Here is a 6,000-nt window from a genome sequence, read left to right on the forward strand (position 1 = left end):
CAAAAGCATGTTAATCTTTGGGGTTTTGAAGTGTCACAAAACTCTCTGTCTATTAAAATGATCATTTTAAATGATGGTGAATGCACGCAGTCGATGCATATGATGGAGGACCGTGCTTCACTGGAACACTGTCAGTACCACGATCCCTTTTAAAGAAGGCATATCTCCTAACGTGTCGGGTGAAATGACACAAAGAGTGAGAGGTGCGCACACGAGGTTTGCACGCCATGGCGCACACTCGCAGATGACAGGTGCAGTACGCTTCCCTGAGCAGCTTTGCTTAATGACAGATGGTGGCAGGTGATCAGGTCATAGCAAAGCTATGACTGTCACCTTTAATCTTCTAAAACAGCATGCAAACAAACACAGAAATACCCCCACCACCACTGCACACTACAATATTTTTTCCCCCTCCACACCCTGCATGTCTGATTGCTATCCTGTCTGCTGGGGGTAGGGACTACCCCAGGGGGAACCAGAGCAGAGCCAGTGACTAAGCAGATCAGCCTCTCCCTAGGGATCCTTTTTCTCTTCCCGCTGTGGATATCCACCTAAAGTGCTGGTGCTGTCCCAGCTCATCCAGGCCAGGCCCAGCCAGGCTCCTGCAGGGCGTGCTTTAATTACTTCCTTTTCCTCACTGTGCGTTTAGGTGTGGCTGCAATCTTAAAGTAGTCAGGGGTGGTGGATGGTGGTTTGAGAGATTAGCATATCACACAGATTAGTGCTTCACTGGTGTGTACATGTAGTGACAGAGGGTGGTAATGAGGAAAAAAGACCTCCCTCCCACAATCCAAACCCCTACCCACGGTTTAACAGAGGGATTTCGAATTGAGCTACAGATAGAGTTGCAGGACCTCTTTATCTCCCTGTTACAGGTAGAGGGAGTGACCATGTTTTCTTAAATTTTGGCACAACAGTGAGATGAAAGGATTAAGCAACCAGGCAACCAAAGCAGAAACAGAAATAACCAGACTCAGGCTTTCATTATAGCCTGTTTGTTTCTTTTAAAATATTATGGTATTTTATAGTTTTCCATTCAGTCACCGTGATACTGCTCTAAAACAAAAGAAGGCTTCCTATTTCTTTTCTAACCGGAAGACTAAATCTCCTCTTTTCTGTTTTCTCAGGTAGCCTTCCTGTTGGTTAGATTAGCTTTGGCCCTTGTCCAGCAGATCCAGCACTGCCCACTACCACCCAGTGAGAGGCCTAGGCTCGGTGTCACTTGCGATACTAGAATGTGACCGCTGGTGCCCTGTCTCTGCCGCAGGGCCAAGAGCTCCTTACTCCCATGGATTTTTCATTTGTGGATCTTGCAGAATCAATGTTCTGTTTTTGCCTTCCCAGACAGGGAACATGGATCAGCACTTTCTTTCACCGCTTCTCATCGTTCTGGCATCGTTGTATTTTTACTCAGTTGTATATAGCATTCGTATTCTATTTTTATCTTATTGTATATTTTTATTCTATTTTATTCTACTGTATATAGTATATTATTTTATTCTATTCTGTACAGCTGTGTACTGTATTTATTCTTATTGTATTCTAATTTTTGCGTCATAACTTTTGCACTGTCCACTTCCTGCTGTGACAAAACAAATTTCCCACGTGTGGGACTAATAAAGGTTATCTTATCTTATCTTATCTTATCTTATCTTATCATCTGTTCGTGCTTCTGTGCGTGTGTTTATGTGTGTGCACCTGAGTGTTTGATTATTTCCTATATCCTCAATTTTCCCCCTACACCGTCTGCCCCTTGGAAACCACATCCCCTTCTGCCATTACTTTATCCTTCTTCAATTCCTCTCCCCTTTTTCTTTCTGCCGTGTCATGGCATCAGTAGTTCAAGCATTAGGCTAACGTCCAATTTATGTGTTTTTTCTTTAACATAATCATTCATCCAACAGAGTATTTAAGCACCAAACCATTTATTTATGTAGACAAATTTCTTTCCCTGGAGCTGTTCTCTTTTCAGCAAAGGTCTGGAGGCAGGACGGGGAATAGCTGAAGATTTAAAGCTAGGGAAAGTAGGGCAGGAGTCCCTCTTTGACAAACTAAATAGTTTGAACTGTTCTTTAAAGCACAGCATGGGGCAGTTACAGAGCTTTGCTTCTCCACCTGTTCTCAGTTGGATGCAGGTATTTTTTTCACCAGTACCCATGGTGCCTTGCTTCCTAAGAGACTTTTAGTTGGGTAGAAGTCATTGTTACAAACATTGCACCTTACTATGACAATGTCCGCATAAAAGGGAGTCTAGCTGAGCTTTGGTGCCTCGTGGGGTTCACTGCACACAATGTAAATGATTTCTCTCTTGTGCTCCCCCAGTTCTGCTGTCTAGTGGGCCACTGGACACAAATAATAAATCACATTTTATACCACAACGCCAGAGTGGAGGAGTGAAAGGTAAAGCTTTACAAAACTTGCCTTTGCTAGATCCCTGTTTCTGCTGCTCACCACACGGATGACATCCAAGCACAAGATGGAAAATAATTGCATTCTCAGCACACTCTCAGACAAACACTCCCTGTAGACATTTGGGCCAGTTAATTGGAATTTCACTTAGTGCCAACGAACCATCAAGTAACGCACTGGGTTTGTGCTGGCTGCTCTTCATATTATGTTGCAATAGGAATTGAAAACCTCTGCGTACCAGCCTCCAGACAGCTTGGAAGCACTTCTTGGCCAGCGGAAGAAAGACGTGCCAGGGTGAATTTAACAGGGAGAAAAAGCCTTAATAAACAGGATAATTATTTCATGTATTTAAGTGTATCAAAACACAATCATGTGGTGTACTGTGACTGTTGTCAGTAATTTTTAAATTTTTTTAATTTCTTATCTCTTGTAAGCAGATGAGGTGCATATGCCAACACTGCTCTGCAATGCTAACAGTGCACAGTGACCTTTAAAGGCTGTTTAAAAATGAAAGAAAAGAAGAGGAAAGCTGGACCACATCCTCCCTCATGTGTAAGAACAAAAGGGAGTTCAGGTTTCCTGGTTACAAGTACACCACTTAGGAGAAAGTACACAGTGAAAGATCACTTTGTACTTGACTAGATTTTATTCAGGCTCAATATACCATGCCAACCGCACTGATACGGTTTAAAAATATGATAACATTTACATTGGGGGTGATACTGGCATTGATTGGGGTTTAGTTATTGTCATTTCATTAGTTCTCTGTATATTTATGTTCTAGCTAAAATGAGAGAAACCTACCTTGAAGGCTCTGCCAGACAGGCTCTCTTAGAGGTGCTTACCACTGTTGAGTTAAGTTACCAATTAAGTTGTTCAAATGCCTAAAAGTAACCATAATGTGGCAGAAAACTATCTAAATAAATAAAAAAGAAACTTTTCTGGCAGAACTTCTCTGACCAGCTATGCAAGTTTCCTCCCTTGGTAACCATCAGTCTGTCTGTTTATTCCCTGCATTCATGAGTATTCGTCTCCTGGGTTCTTTACCTTTGTTCTTTACCTAAGCTTCATTCCTGTGTTTATTAAGCAATACATTCGGGTGTGTACCCATTTTGTTTATTTGTCAGCTGCTGCCTATCTATACTCCACTCTTTGTTCTTTTAACCCACCTTCTATGTCCTGCATTTGGCTCTTTTAATCATAGCTGTTATTTTGGGATACATATATTTTTTTTGTCCAGCCTCTGATTGGGAGGTGTATACTTTTAGTTTTCCCTAAGATGTGGCCTTTCCTTGTGCCCTCTCCCCTCCAGCAAACACGGCACAGTGCCGGATTATTTGTACATCTCTGGTGAGCATTTCATCACACGGTTTCGTCATGACGGAGCAGTTACGTGCCACAGCCAGATAGTATCAACGTCCAGCATTATTTCCAAGACTCCCGCTCTATAGCCAGGGGAAGCGTTAAGGCCAGGCAGAAAGCCTGTGCAGGTCTAGTTTCGCCTCCTCCGCCATATATTAAATCCCACCCACTCCTTTGGAAAGTCAAGGGGCCATAAAAAAAGCTCTGCAAGAGAGAGAGGAAAGGAGGAATCATTACGCGCAATTTATAAACCATTAAGAGCCATATTAAAAAGCCTGCAATCTAATTCACCCAGCGGTGGGCTCTGGCAATGATGGTGGCCAAGGGGGAGAGGAGAGTTCATTTAGGGAGTGTGTTTTGGCCACTCAGAGTGTGTGATGTTAATAGGGTCCGGGGGGTCACCTCTAGCCAAGGGAGGCTGCTTACCTCTGCACGGATGCCCAAGTCAGCAGTGGGAGGGTAGAGGGAGGACAGGAAGGCTGACAGAGAGAGAGAAATTGGAGGAAAGGGGATAAGAGAGTTGAAGAGATATGATATTGCTTACACATCCCACCTAGTCCAGCTGGTCATCTCTTAAAAGTAAATGAGGTTTCGCAGCTGTAACAGCTTAAAGAGTGTATACTGGTGAAAGGAATGCACATATTTGCCCCTTCAACTGCTCGAGCGCTTAGTGGGAGCATTATTACAACTCTATTCTGGATGGAGGATGGAGCAGAGCTTAATTTTGATGTGCAGGGAAGAAGCCAAGGTCCCTAAAGTCATCAGAAATTTCAGACTGCATACAAGACTTTAAAAATTTTCCACTTCATATAATAGCATAGTCAAAAAAAGTTACCTTTGGTCTGAATATTTCACTCAGTGTGCACAATAGCTTCAGGGAGACGCTTGACCAAAACATATGAGACATTATGAATTAAAGATTAATTATAATTGCCACCAGCAGCACAGGGTTGTAGAACATAATAGTAGATGTAGTCCCTTTGTACTACTAAGAAAAATTATATATGCAATCATGATATAAAGCTACAATTTGTACTGAAGTGAGGGGGTTATGAATTCATTTGTCTTGCAGCCTGAAGAAAGAAACTGCTCTGAAGTGTGGCAGAACAGCAGCAGGTACTTCTGTGTCACTTGCCAGATGGCAGAAGGGTGAACAGACAGCAGTCGGTGTGGGTATCGTGTTTTAGTATCCTTTGGGCTCTACATGTACACCTCATCCCACCTCACATCTGCTGGACTAGTGGAGGTCATGTGCTGTGGGGTTTAGTCACCCTCTGCAGAGCCTCCTGGTCTTAGGCCACTCATATACCACACCAATTTGTGATGGGCACACTTAGGATATCTTCTGTTGCCCCTCTGTAAAAGAACTTGGCACTGTCATTTAGTTCTTCTTTGTTTTCCTTCAGAAAGAGCAGCAGTTTCTGAACTTTCTTTTCCCGAGGTGAAATTTGTCTCTGTTATCAATAAATTGATAAGGAGGTTTCCAAAGAAAAGTTTAAAAGGAAACTGCAAACCGAAGCTGGACACAGTTCCAAAATTTTGAGGAGCATGCCAGCTAAGCCTAATATTAATATTAATAACAACTTAGATTTGTATAGCACCTTTCAAGAAACCCAAGGGCGCCTTACAAAAGAGTAAAAGAGGATAATAATTTAAACCAATCTTTTTTTTCAGTATAATTATGAGGTGCAGCTTGAGCTCCTGCTTTATTTGTGATTTTGCACACTTTAACTGAAATGAAAAGTCTCTAATTTTTATAGTCATTTCATTTTAATGGAGGGAGTGTCACCTGTTCTTTTTGAGGGGAGAGACAAACGACTGCAAAGTCCCATTCAGGTGCGTCAAAACAGGATTTATTGAAACACATATGGGGGGAAGTCGAGCACGATCACCCAAAAAGCATCGAACTTCCTTACAACAGTTGAGATGGATCATTTTATACATATGATGACCAACAATATACGTCACCCCAGATGAAAAACAACATAGGACATATTCTAAAACAGAACAGTTCCTCTCTCAGTTCCTCCACCGCCTCCCAGATGCATCCTGTTATTACACTTGTCCAGACTTAGACAACACTTGCAATCAGTTTATCCAGACAGGCTGTGTCGTTAATCTAAGTGCATGACCTCCCTCTACGTCATCTGTTACCAGGCAAACATCCACAGCACAGGGCACACTGCCTTTATTTCCTTTCTTAAACAATCATAGAAAATACATATTAAA

This window comes from Diplotaxodon limnothrissa, linkage group LG13 (genome assembly GCF_057381915.1).
Source record: "Diplotaxodon limnothrissa isolate DT_005_m linkage group LG13, D_limnothrissa_male_GT1.1, whole genome shotgun sequence".
Taxonomy (NCBI): Eukaryota; Metazoa; Chordata; class Actinopteri; order Cichliformes; family Cichlidae; genus Diplotaxodon; species Diplotaxodon limnothrissa.